The sequence below is a fragment of the Haliaeetus leucocephalus genome, unplaced genomic scaffold (assembly GCF_000737465.1).
Source record: "Haliaeetus leucocephalus isolate CR32 unplaced genomic scaffold, Haliaeetus_leucocephalus-4.0 Scaffold808, whole genome shotgun sequence".
In the NCBI taxonomy this organism is placed as follows: Eukaryota; Metazoa; Chordata; class Aves; order Accipitriformes; family Accipitridae; genus Haliaeetus; species Haliaeetus leucocephalus.
The window spans coordinates 3,434,623-3,449,077 of NW_010973244.1; the positions used below are offsets into that span (position 1 = coordinate 3,434,623).

General features: G+C 44.9%; 1 pseudogene; it reads right to left on the reverse strand.

Annotated features, from left to right (window-relative positions):
• Window positions 1–10,322: 10,322 nt before the first annotated feature.
• LOC104840691 lies at window positions 10,323–13,539 on the reverse strand (annotated as a pseudogene).
• Window positions 13,540–14,455: the final 916 nt, after the last annotated feature.

Sequence of the window (14,455 nt, forward strand, 5' to 3'; positions counted from 1 at the left end):
TGTATTTTTACTGTCAAGATGAATCTCTACTTTGGATAAACAAAAGGACAAAAACTCTAAGCCCAGCAGCCCCTAGGAAAACTGACTTCGATTGACAAAATCATAACACAGGTGTGGAAAAATGTCGTATGAAATGGTATGTGTGTGGCAGAGGGATATTTTCTTCCATCCGTTGATTTGCTACATACATTCTTTACCTTAATATCAAGGCAACTCTGCTCAAGCTGGCAAGTTCCTACTAGTTGCTGATGCAAACCTCCTAAGCCATAGCAAAGGCGTGCTTCCGTTTACGGCAACGTGGGTATTTTCTCAACTGCCTATCTGCATGATGAGATGTTCTCTTAATTTCCACCTTCCTTTTGTTTTCTGCCGGTTCCTGCAGTGAGGTCAAAATCCTGTGACTTGTGACCGGTTACTGGGGGCTGGATTTGCAGACAGTGGTCCCACCAAACATGACATGGTGCTGATGTCAGGGTGTTCATGCATCCGGTAAGGATTTAATTTATATACTCTTACCAAAGACTTGAATATTAGGTAAAGGTGAACCAGGGCAGAATAAACACCCAAACCAGAAAATTTCTTTGTGTAGAACCAGAGCTGAAGCCAGTAATTTCGTGTTCCTTTGATCATTTTCTCTTTTCAAAGACCATGCAGAAATCTTTTTTGCTGGCATTCATCTGCACACTCCACACCACTGAAATTACCTGCTGCTACCTCTCCTCAAGCAGGATTGTCTCACCTTGCACCTTCCGGATGTTCCTTTGCACCATGGCACCCACCTTTTTCATCAGGATTTTGTCAGGGACTCACCCATTTCCAGCAAAATGATAGTCTAGAAAGCTTAGTAGGTGCCCAGGATCTACCTTATTTATCTCCGATTCAGGGTATCTCAAGCGCTGCTGTGGTACAACCAGCATTCCCTTTGAGGGGTTTGCAACAAAGCCACTGCAAGTCATGGTTGGATCCCGCAGAAGCCACCAGTGCCTCAACCACAGTTCCCACCCTGGAGCTCACACATCATTAGCTGGCCAAGCTGGGGGTTCTGTGCCCCCAGCTATAGAAAGGAGGGCACCAGCATAACCCCGCAGCCTCTTGTCCCCAGTAGCAGGGCAGGATCCCTGGGGGACCCCTGCCACTTGCCTGTGGGCCTCTCCCAGAAGGTCTTTCCCTTCAGCAAGCCAAGGGATGCTGCATACCAGAGCAACTGGTATCTCACCCTGAGGGTTGTAACAGTTTGCTGCTGCTGCAAGGGCCACGCAAGACGATGCACACACATTTTATATAACAGATTGTCCTTGCTCGTGACATTTTTGCTATACCCAAACTGCCAAATAACAGATGGTAATGACAAAACCTTGTGCAAAATGAAGAAATCAGCTGATGTGGTAAAAGCACTGATCCATAACAGGACCCTGGATAAGGAGACCATGAAAAGAGAATGCTTGGGTCAATCCCATCAGATTACATCATACTCAGTGCATCATTCCATTTGACATTTCATCTAACCTGTTTAATACCTCTGCCGATAGTATGTTGGCCACACTGCTCAGGATCAATTTCTCTTATGATTAGGCATTTTTTTTTCCCCTTACTGTTTAATCCAAAGTCTGTCTCACTCTGGTCACTACAATGATTAAAAAACCCACCACTATTGTAGCAGGAACACCAATTCCTTTGTCCTACTGCAGTTATAGTTTAGAGATTAGGATGTCCTACCTACCTAACGTTCCTTTCTGCTTTCAAGAGAATACAGCATTTTTGTCCTAGGTTGTGACACAGAATTGTCCTATGTTGCTTGATACAGAGATGCTGCCTTCTAAATTTAGAGGGCTACATAAATAATTCAGCATGAAGAGAACAGAGTGCCCTAAAAATCTATCATAATTTACAGTTATCACTGTCTGGGGGAAAAAAAAAAAAATCTGCACAACAACACTTTGCTAGCTGGGAAGCACATGCCATGATCTGCCTACCTTAACACAGAAACTTCCAAAGAATTACATGGTCTGAATTAAAAATCGATTATTTTTTCTTAGTGTGAAAATCCTTTAGATTTAAAAAAACTTTCCTTTTTCATTATCTAGGGGAACCCACAAGTTAGACAAGGGCTCTGCTCAATTCTCCTTTAATGTGGCACTCCAGTCCTCCATCCTCCCTAGTAGAAATGGATGGGGAGTGGACTGAAAGCCCAGAAAATGAGGAGGGCGAAAACAAGTTTCTCCAAGAGGTGGCACCAAACTGCTCTCCGAGGATCCTGCAAAGGAGCATGAAAGGGCTCTCCTACTCAGACTTTCATAGACTTCCCACTTAAAACCAATTTCTTATTTACAGCACATGGAATAGGTACTAGGAGGGAAAGACAAGCACTTGGCATGCAGAGAGTTTCTGCGTAAAATCTGACATACCTCATGGGACAAAAGCGTGCTTGGTGCACACTCTCACTCCCATGTAAGTAAATAACCCGCATGTCTGTGGCTGGACAGACTGGCTCAGTAATTCATTCCTGTCCAAGTCAAAAAGGCAGAAGCATTCTAGACTAGTTCTGAGTGGAATTAAAATTCAGTATCATTTATATTTTAATCTACCCAAGTTTTTACAGTCTTGGTACAGAAAGGAGATAGAAGACATGAAATCACACAGACAAGAACATCAGAAGAAACAATACTACAGAATCCAAAAGTTATTCCCCCTCTCTTGTGGTAAGGAAAGATCATTTACATTCCGTATTTCAACTGCTGAGGGTGTTGACAGAGAGAGTCAATAATTCAGATCCACTTCAACAGTGTGTAGAAGTCATGACTTCTTGGTGATGTCCTACTTCTTATATTGACAGTATTAGTTTATATTTTCTAGTGGTCAGCTAACGTTGGTTTCTGATGCAACTTTCTCACTCATGATACGAGCTATTATCCAGCAACGCAGCCAAAATTGAATTGTTTCCATGATAAATCCCACCCACATCTGAGATTACACATCACAGCCGGAACTGTGATTTTATAACTACTAAACAGCAGAGTCAGCCAAAATGGTTAGAAGTTCAGCAATGTGGTCTCTGTTCTCACAGCAATGTCTGTACTGAGCCCCAGGCTTTGCAGTGCCACAGGAGGGATGCTGGCCAGGCATCCTGCAGACCCTTCAGAAAAGTCAGACCTGCCAAGGCGCACAGCTGGTTTAACAGAACCCCTCCACCACCACAGTGGGATTAGGGGATAATCCTTTTCCTCAGGAGTCACGGTTCATTTTTCCATCACAGACACATTACTGTCAGTCTAAGACGCTGGATTACTGACTGCCTGCATCACACAGCCCATGCTCACATCAGAAATTATAACAGCTCCCCAAACAAAGCCATAACCTAAAAAGGGGCAGTTTATATGCAGCCAGATCACCTTCCTGGCAGTTCAGTTTAACAGCCCCCAATCTTGCAAAACCTCTACTATATTGGTAGGATTGGCTGTGACTGTTTCAGTTGACCCCAAAAAGCTGAAGAAATAAATCCTATCTGGTTCACTGGAAATCCACACGTGTGGAAAGCTGCAGTCCTTATCAACGAGGGGTTTTCCCCAAGATGAGCTGTTAGCAATGGCAGGAGGTAGAGGTCATTGATGGAAGGAGAAAGGGGAGTCTGGGGAAGAAAGGAGAGACTTTCTTAGCCTCGAGCATAAGCTGTACAAGAGTATGATCAATATTACCAGGTCTATGAAAGTAACAGTACTCTTTAAAATGTGGTCCGGCTAACTTTTTTGCCCTGTTAGGCACGGGCATTCTGATTCACTGATCATGCAGGGTGTGGCAGGATCCCACAAGCCACTTGAGGAAATGAACACCCTGCAGCCTCTCAAGATGTACGTCTCCAAGAGAGTTGGGGTTTTTTTCTCCTACAGGAAGGAGGGGGCACAGAAACCATTCTCTCCACCCCGCATTCTGGTGCAACAGCAATCCAAATTGAAGCCAAAGGACCTCACACAGTCTCACAAGTTCCTGTGATCATCATAACTATTCTATAATTATTATAAGTAAGTCTAATAATATCCTTAATAATGCCAAATTTCTGTCCTCTGTGCAACAGCTACTACTGCAGTATTACTCCTACAGCTATCTTGCTTTTTTCTTTCCTTCCACACAAAATGTCTAACTCAACACTGCTCCAGCCCTCTTCATTTCCCCTCCTGAGAGAGGCATAGTACCAGAACTACCAAAAGCAAAATCAAAAGGGGAGCCTTACTGTGGTAATAAGGATGATTCGGCAATGAATACTACACACTCTTCCTTCTCCTTTTTAGTCAGACCACAACAGGTTTCATCACAGGATATCAGTAATCCAAATTTCTACCCAACCCCAAAAAGGACTTTTGAGTTTTTCTCTCTAAAGGTGGTCTTTTATTAGGGCTAACTCCATCTGCATGTCCCACACAGCCACATCACTGATTTTGGCATCCTGACTAACAATGAGTAACATAAATGCACTTACAGAATTTTTTGGAGCAATTCTATGATATATTTTCCTTACAGCCACCTCGGGGCAAGTGCAGCACTGCTCTGGACGAACATGCCATGTGCCATGCCCTGCCCTGGCCACAGGCAAAGCTGCTTCTGCAGCACTCCCTCACGGTCTCCCTCATGCCACCCAGCAAGCACCTGAGCTTTGGTATGTAAAGTGTTAACCCCCACATAGGGAGTAGGCAGTGAGGAAGCTACCTGTCCTTCACGATACAGAAGAAAAAGGAGAATCTGTGTCCATGGCCAGGTATTTGTTTTCTCCACTCCTTTTTAAATTATGAGAGAAATGCCAGCCTGAATCTATTACTAAATCAAGGGGAAAAAAAATGGCTTCTGCTACACACTAGACTAATTAAATTATAGACCACAGGCTGCTAGCAATGGTGACTCACTGCCTTAAAATGATTGTCTAGAAAAGCCAAACATGGGGGTTACTCTCCGGCCCTGAGCACCAAACTTGCTCATCTTCCTTTCCATTAAAGTGCCTAGGCGCAACAGAATACAGGATTTCTCAGGCACCCCATCCACACCCCAAAAACCCGTACCCCCAGCTAAGAGGTGCTTTGGAAATTTATAATGCTTTACAAGGTGCTGGCACATTTAACAGCAACGAGGAATGCAGAGGACAGAGTGCATCAGATGTCTTGGAGGTGGGATACAGGAAACATGTCCTCTTCCGAGAGCAGGTACCAAAACTCCCGGCAGTTGTCACCAAAATCAGCTACTTCCAGCATGTTGTGGAGGATCCTCTTTTGTCGTCTTATTCAAAATAGTATCTAGAGAGCTGTGCCCAAGTTTTATAAAATACCTCAGTGCCTGGGATACCTTCTGTCGCACCCTTTCCCTTTCTCTCACACGTATGTGCACAGATTTTTGAGTACATGCCCCCTGTGCCAAGACAAACTCCAGCTTCCATTTTCTTCTCCTGACTATATAACTCCTTATTCCTTTCTTGACATCACCCGACCTCAAAAAAAAAAAAAAAAAAAAAAAAAAAAAAAAAAGGAGAAAGTGCACTTACACAAATGGCCCAACACTGTATGCTATAAATCCATCCCCTGAAGGGAGACAGCTCTTCTCCCAGACTTTCATTCCCTGGACAAGCTGTCCAGCCAGTGCCTATCCCACTTCCCAACTGCCACGGGTCTCCCAGCATTGACAGGAGCTCCTGCAGCCAGAGCAGGCACCGTGGAACAGATCCTTCCTCATTGTGAATAGCCCTGAGCTACTCTGTAAAAGGAGATCAACTCCTGTTTTGAAAAGATGAGACCACGTGTATTGGGTGTGTGTGGGAAGGTTTTGGTAGCAGGGGAAGGTTACAGTGGTGGCTTCAGTGAGAAGCTGCTGGAAGCTTCCCCTGTGTTCGAGAGAGCCAATACCAGCCGGCTCCAAGATGGACCCACCGCTGGCTAAGGCTAAGCCCATCAGTGATAGTGGTAACACCTCTGTGATAACATATTTAAGAAGGAAAAAAAGTTGCTGGGACACACAGAAACGGCAGCCGGAGAGAGGAGTGAGAACATGCAAGAGAAACAACCCTGCGGACACCAAGGTCAGTGAAGAAGGAGGGGGAGGAGATGCTTCAGGCGCCAGAGCGGAGATTCCCCTACAGCCCGTGGTGAAGACCACGGTGAGGCAGGCTGTCCCCCTACAGCCCATGGAGGTCCATGGTGGAGCAGATGTCCACCTACAGCCTGTGGAGGACCCCACGCTGGAGCACGTGGGTTCCCGAAGGAGGCTGTGACCCTGTAGGAAGCCTGCGCTGGAGCAGGCTCCTGGCAGGACCTGTGGATCTGTGGAGAGAGGAGCCCACGGAGCAGGTTTTCTGGCAGGACTTGTGACCCTGTGTGAAGCCCGCGCTGAAGCGGTGTGCTCCTGAAGGACTGCACACCATGGAAGGGACCCATGCTGGAGCAGTTCATTAAGAACTGCAGCCTGTGGGAAGGACCCACGTTGGAGAAGTTTGTGGAGGACTGTCTCCCATGGGTGGGACCCCACGCTGGAGCAGGGGAAGAGTGTGATGAGTCCTGCCCCTGAGGAGGATGAAGCAGCAGAAATAACGTGTGATGAACTGACCTTAAACCCCATTCCCCGTCCCCCTGCACCACTGGGGGGGCTAAGTAGAGAATCTGGGAGTGAAGTTGTGCCTGGGTAGAAGGGAGGGGTGGAGGGAAGGTGTTCTGAGATTTGGTTTTATTTCTTATCACCCTACTCTGGTTGATTGGTAATAAATTGAGTTAATTTTCCCCAAGCTGAGTCTGTTTTGCCTGTGATGGTAACTGGTGAGTGATCTCTCCTGTCCTTATCTCGACCCACAAGCCCTTTGTTAGATTTTTCTCTCCCCTGTCCAGCTGAGGCAGGGGGAGTGATAGAATAGCTTTGGTGGGCACCTGGCATCCAGCCAGGGTCAAACCACTACACCACAAAGGCAACAACACTTACAGCCAAGCCACATTACAGTTTCTTTTAAATCCTAGCCTTTATTCTAAATGGAATTTTGCTTCTGCCCAGGAAGCACCAGATCTTCTTCCCACCTCTGAACAAGGACCAGCTCTAAACTCTACCATTGTAACTGTTGTGGTTTAACCCCAGCCAGCAACTAAGCACCACGCAGCCGCTCACTCACTTCCCCCCCACCCAGTGGGATGGGGGAGGAAATCAGGAAAGAAGTAAAACTCCTGGGTTGAGATAAGAACGGTTTAATAGAACAGAAAAGAAGAAACTAATAATGATAATGATAACACTAATAAAATGACAACAGTAGTAATAAAAGGATTGGAATGTACAAATGATGCGCAGGGCAATTGCTCACCCCCCGCCGACCGACACCCAGCCAGTCCCCGAGCGGCGAATCCCTGCCCCCTCCTTCCCAGTTCCTAAACTAGATGGGACGTCACATGGTATGGAATACACTGTTGGCCAGTTTGGGTCAGGTGCCCTGGCTGGGCATGAGAAGCTGAAAAATCCTTGACTCTAGTCTAAACACTACTGAGCAACAACTGCAAACATCAGTGTGTTATCAACATTCTTCTCCTACTGAACTCAAAACATAGCACTGTACCAGCTGCTAGGAAGACAGTTAACTACATCCCAGCTGAAACCAGGACAGTAATGGACATACATTGGGCAGGGGACAGACAGTACCAAACAATGCTCATTTCCTAACACCGTTTTCCTCAGCACTGTTTTTGAAGTGCCATCGTAACACTAAACAACTTCCACACTCAAACACAAGAGCAGACCGTGCTCAGGAACTCATAGGAGTAATTTATCAGGCACATAGGTGAGACAGAAACAAGCCTGCTTAGCATTACTCTTACGCATTTTATGTGTCTCTGTATTTTTGGGAAGCCCTCCACCCCCCTTCTTACTGAAGCATAAAAAGATAGAAGTAACTCTCTGTACAAACACAAGATCCACTCTAAATAAGCTCCTTACCACTCATAAATACAGAATAAAACAACTCAGGTAATGTTTCCTCCAATAGTGCCCCTGAATAAAACTGAGAGTAGTACTTTACCCAATTATTCCAGTAGCTCCTACCCACTCCTTCAGGAGATAAAGAGCTTCAGAAACTTCAGTCCAACCCAAGCACCTTTAATTCCTCTCTCCACTTGAAAACAACCCAGCAGCTCCACTCTCTTCAAATCCCCCTCCTGCTAATAAGCATCAGCTGAACAAGCCTCTTGCCACAATGAAGCAGCAACTGCAGCAGTTACACCAGGGCTTCTGCTCTCCCATGTCAATTTGTGGGTCTGAATATTCCCTTGTTTTTACTTTGGGCTGCTGCATATATAATGCTTCCCAAAATATTTTCAGCCAACTTTTACAATACTTGGAATTTATCATATGCTTCTAATCCCTTGAATCAAGCGATTAAAAAAATAATCCTTGAAATAAAGTTAGATGCTCCCAGCACTCACAGTTGCAAAGTTTGAAAATAAGTGCCATTTTGACTAAAAGCTCATAATTTAAATAAATAAAGAGAGCCAAAAAGTTTAAAACACTTTAATTATTTTACAACTGTCCCATGATTTTGTTTTATTTTACTCTAAAGGCTCAAATCCTGTTGTTTATTTTTTTTGATGGCTGCAGGCCTCATCAACTGATTACGCAATAGGCATTTTAAGAAGCAAGTCTAGAGTTTTAGTGGCAAGCTTCTGACACAATACGTGTACCCCAGGTGGCTGAAAGCCAGTGCTTGTAAAGGGACTTGCTGACATCAGGATGTCCCCCCCTGCAGAGACCAGCTTGGACAAGCAGGATTCCTTTCAAGACCTCAAGCAATTCAGACGTTGATCCGATCAAGCTACCATATGTTAGAAGCAATACACCATTTAATTTTGTCTCCATGCCACAAATTCACTGTGCCATTTTAACTCCGTGTTAAATGCCTGCTCTTTCCCTTCAGCAATGATTCCCACCATTTGTTTAACCCCTAAGTCCCTGATTCTCCTGAATAAGGAGCCATTAAGAGTGTCAAATATCTACACAGATAGAAAGACATTGAACCTGCATGAGAATTGAACCTCGACAACTAGGACTCTTTTTCGAAGGTCCTGTGAGCTTGTATGTGGGTCAAAACATGGTGTGGGAAACGCTTCAAATATTCGCTTAAAGAAGATACAGTTTAAAAGATGTACTAATTCTGTGTCGTCTGCTTTTGAAATTTTACTTTAAAGGCAAGAGTACTTGCAGATGACTTCAAATCGAGCTCAGCTCTTCAGCAAACATTTCTGCCTTGGTTTGTCATTGGGTCAGACAACAAATCACACCTCTGAGAACCACTCCAATTCAGAGGAGTCCCAAATGGGCTTTGTGGGTGGCCTCAGTGAAGTTTCTGGTTGGTCTGTACTCCCCGCCCAGGGCTTAGCCCTTCCTCCTGAACAGTTTTCAGACTGACACCCTGTTCTTCTGCTTCTTTCTCCCAGTCTCTCTCCTGTTGCAAAGAAGATGTTGCTTGTTCTTTCAGGTTATTCCTCTGAGTTATTTCCAGTTCTCCAGAGAATATTTTGCAGACTGGCCCCGGCTCTTCAGTATTCTTCTGAAATTGCACCTCTTTTTCAGAAAGCTTTTTTTTTTGGCTCCTTCTCATTGCACAAGGTCTTTCTCCTTGAAGTTCCCTTGCTTTCCAACATGCTGCTCCTGAGATCTCTCCCGGGCTTTCTGAACACTCTCCTGTTCCTCCAGGGCTTTCTTCTGAGCTCTCTTGAGTTCTTCTAGGGCCTTTTTTTTTGCTTTCTTCAGTTCTTCCAAGATTTTACTAGCTTTGCTTTGTTCATTCTTTGCCCTCCTGCTCCTCTAAGGCTTGTTGCTGTGTTTTTGCAAGTTCTTTCAGGATTTCCTGTGCACTCTCTTGTTCTCTGACAGCCCTTATTTGAGCTCTCTCCTGCCCCTCCACAGGTTGTCTTTGTGATAGCTGCAGTTCCTCTAGAGCCTTCTGAGCTCTCTTCTTCTAATGCAGCCCTCTGAGCTCTTTGTTGCTTTCATAGGGCCTTTCTATGAGCTTTCTCCAGTTCCTCCAGAGCATTTTTCTGAGCCATCTCCAATTCTTCCAGGGCCTTTTTCTGAGCTCTTGCTAGTTCCTCTAGGGCTTTTTCATCTCTCTCTTTTTCTTCCAGGGGTTTCTTCTGAGTTCTCTCATGTTCTTCGTTGGCTACCTTCTGGTTTTTTAATCAGTCCTTCCAAAGACTGCTGTTGAGCTTTCTCCAGTTTCTGCAGTCTTCAACTGGTTTCTCTCTTCTTTTTTCCAACAACTTCTGTGCATTCTCCTGTTGCTCCAGAACTTTCCATGGGGCTTTCTCCTCTTCCTCATGCCCCATCTATTGAGTTTTAAACTGCTCTTCCAATTCCATCTGCAAAGCAATCAACTGTTGCTCAAGTTCCAGGTACCATGCTGCTTCCTGCAATGCTTTTTGTTCCAGACTCTTCTGTTGCTCTGTCACTTCCTGTGGTGTGTTCTCCTGCTCAGCTAACATCTTCTGCTTGACTTGTATCTGTTCTTTCTTCATGGCCTCTTCCCAAGTTTCCTGTTCCTCCAGGGCTGCTTTCTTAACTCTTTCCATATCTTTGGGGGCTTTGTTAGCTCTTAATTCTTCCTCCTTTTGTTCCTTCTTCATCCTCTCTGTTACATCCACAAAGTCATCTTCCCTTTTCTTTCCTTCCTGGACTCTTCTCTGAACTTCTGTTAGCATGGAATTGGTGTCTTCATTATAACCCAGTTGGCAGGCCAGTTCAAGGTCTCTTGCAGCCTTGTGCCAATGACACAGGAGCTGGAATGCCTTCCCTCGCCACTGGTAGGGCTATGGAGAACCAAGGTCGATTTTTATTGCTTTGTCACAGTCCCTAATGGCAGCTATTGGTTTCAGCAACCTCAGGTAGACACTGGCTCGGCTTACATATAAGACTGCAAGTTGTGGGTTGAACCTGATAGCATCAATTAACAACTCAACAGTTCTGTGAAATTCATCTGCTCTCAGTGCATGAAAGGCTTCCCTTTCCTTTTCAATGGTCTGTTTTCCTGTCTTGGTTGTCGTCCCCTATTTTCTGAAGATCTTCAGCCTCTTCAGCCAATTCTTCATTTTCAGTATTGAGTTCACTGTCCTCAGTCTTTGATTCTCCACTGGGCTGGACATTCTATGTAAAACTCATTCTTTTCTACTGGATATTGCTTTTGCTCTTCAGATTCCCTGCAACGGCCATTATTAGGTTCCCGGGAGGTCCAAAGGTGAACCTGTTCATGCTCCTGGGCATTCTGAAACTGTGCTTCTTCCTTTTCTTGAGAATTCAGAAGCTGATCTCTCTCCTCTTCTGCCATGGATTTCCCCACCCTTGGCAATGCATCCAATGATTGCTTTGTGTTTTGTGTCTCCTCATACTTTTTTTGGTGCCTGGCAATTTTCTGGACTCTTCTGTGAACCTCCTTCAACATGTTATTGGTATCTTCATCATAATCCAGCTGGCAGGACAGTGCAAGGTCCTTGGCAGCCTGCTGCCAGCAACCCAGGAGCCAAAATGCTTCCCTCTCCACTTGTACAGCTGTGCAGAATTCAGGTCGATTTTTATGGCTTTCTCACAGTCTCTGATGGCAGCATTTGGCTTTTGCAACTGTACAAAGACACTGGCTCGGCTGACATACAAAGTACTAAGTCATGTGTTCAGTTTGATGGCATCAGTGAAGAGCTGAACAGCTTTTTGAAATTCACCTCTTCCCACCGCATCAAAAGCCCCCTTTTTCTTTTCATCAGCCTGCTTCATCATATCACTGGTTACCTCCAAATTCTCATCTCCCATCTCTGGGGATTCATCCTCTTCTGGCTCAACCTCCCTTTCGTTGTCTGTCTCCAACTCACTCTCATCCTTCCCCAGTTCTTCACTGGACTCTTCCCCCCTCTCAAACTGCCTGAGCCTCAGAATCTAATTTACAAACCAATGAAATGTTACAGGCAGCCTCTTTTAACACCCCAAAAGCTGGAGGGCTTTTCCTCAGAATTTATAGGCCTGTGCTGAACTGGGATTGAGTTTAACAGCTCTGTCACAGTCACTAATGGCCATAGTTGGCTCTTGCAGCTGCAAAAAGACACTGGCTCTGTTAATGTGAGAGCTGGCAAAGTGTGGGTTCAGCTTGATGACACTGGACAGCGTATCAACTGCTTTCTGATTTTCACCTTTAGCTAGGAAATCAAAGGCCTCTCTTGTTTTTTCAAATCTGCTTCATCACCTCCTCTGATAGCCCTAAACTTTGCCCCTCTTTTTTTTATGGATTATCTGTTTGTTAGCATTTTCCAAACCATGCTAACCCTCATCTTCTAGAAACTTCCCTGCTGCTGTAACTGGCTCCTTTGCATCTGTTTCGCTTGAAGCAGATGGTAAGTAATTTTCTGTACTTTCTGTGGATTTCCAGAGAAAGGATTTTGCCAGTATTCTACTTGAAGGTATGGTGCTCTGATCCCAAAAGGATGATATTACACAGAATTTGTTGCCACTGAAAGCAGAGGAAGAAAGATAAGATGAAAAATGGCTTATCTGAGAGCTCTATTAAGTTAGTACCAGGTATATATGGTAAGCTTCCCTGTTCTTCCTTCTGTTGTCTTGCTGCTGGACCTAACTGAGGGGTTAAGACCAGCTGCAGGGTCCCAATGCCTTCAGGAACTAGAATACAATTTGTCACTTCATATATTGTGCCATCATGGGAATCCTGAGATGGCTGCTTAAAGTCGTACAGGAAGATGTCCCTGTAATCTTTCTTCTTCTTTACGCATCACAGGTATTCATGTGTGCATCTCTGTGTCTGCATGCCTGTTAAAAAGAGCAGACACAGGACTGGAAAGTCTATTTATTTGTTTTCACATTTAAACAAAAACATCTTTTATGAGCCACAACCAACAGGAAGGCAATAACAGCTGGATAAGAATTTTGTGTTTAGACATGCTTCAGTCAAGTATTTTCCCTGACAAATGAAAAATTGAAAACTAAACAGCTTGTCCTGACAATAACACATGACTATGGGGAATATGAAGACCAAAACACTGTGCAGCACAGTTGCATGGGGTATCCTTTGTTAGGACATTTTCCAAAATTTTGTAAAACTAACTTTTTCTAAAGTTGCTGTGCAGGAACGTTTTTATAGCTCCAAAAGGTCAATTGGAGGGACGATTTAGCTGCATCCAAAAGAGCCAAGAAATCTTCTTGACACACAGGAAAATCTTAAGAATTATTGAAAAGATTCTCAAGCTGAGTCCTTGGACATCCTTCCTTAACTTTCATACTAATTTGGGGCTGATGAGCTTCATTTTCAGTTGGAGGCCCTGGCCAATGTTTGTTCTTAGAATGGATTTGGCTCTAAGGCATCCAACAGGTTCCATCAGGCTGGGCTGGCCCTGTATGGTGCTAAAGGCAGGCAACTACTCTGCTCTCATATTGTTCACAAAGTTTTTTAATGCTTCTTTTCAGATTTAAAGTTTGTTCTTCCCCCCCCCATTGTTCCTAAAATCCACCCATTTACTCCTATCAATTTCAGTAGCTTACTATCTTGTCCATGCTACGAACACCGAGGTCTCAGTCCTTGTTTATTTCCTTTCACCCTTGCTTCTGATCTTCTTGATGTGCTTCTTCCCTCTTCTGAAATACCAAGTTCCGGAATCCTATTTCTTAACCCATGTTTTTCTTCACACACCACTGGCTTGTATATTAAGTCCATATACCTTAGACTTGAAAAAAAGACGTGGACTTGAGGCTACATTGCTTTGTGTATTTCAATCCTTGAACCACCCTTTCTAATTTTGCTAACAAGCCAACTTAGAATTATGTTTGCACAATCTCTGCAATATTGATCAGTGTATGGATAGCAAAAACCAGTAAACCCAGAGCAAAAATGAACAGGCCTGATAGGCTCAAGAATTAACACTTGATGCAACAGAAACTTGTTTAACCTGTGTATTGGTTTTATGTGGCAAGGTTTTGGTAGCGGGGGGGGTTACAGGGGTGGCTCCTGTAAGAAGTTGCTGGAAGCTTCCCCTGTGTTCGAGAGAGAGCGAGCCCATACCAGCTGGCTCTAAGACGGACCCGCTGCCGGCCAAGGCCGAGCCAAACAGTGATAGTGGTAACGCCTCTGTGATAACATTTTTAAGAAGGAAAAAAAAGTTGGGATGCGGAAAACAGCCACCGGAGAGAGGAGTGAGAACATGTAAGAGAAACAAGCCTGCGGACACCAAGGTCAGTGCAGAAGGAGGGGGAGGAGATGCTCCAGGCGCCGGAGCGAAGATTCCCCTGCAGCCCATGGTGAAGACCCTGGTGAGGCAGGCTGTCCCCCTGCAGTCCAGGGAGGTCCATGGTGGGGCAGATATCCACCTGCAGCCCGTGGAGGACCCCACGCCAGAGCAGGTGGGGTCCTGAAGGAGGCTGTGACCCCGTGGGAACCCTGCGCTGGAGCAGGTTCCTGGCAGGACCTGTGGAT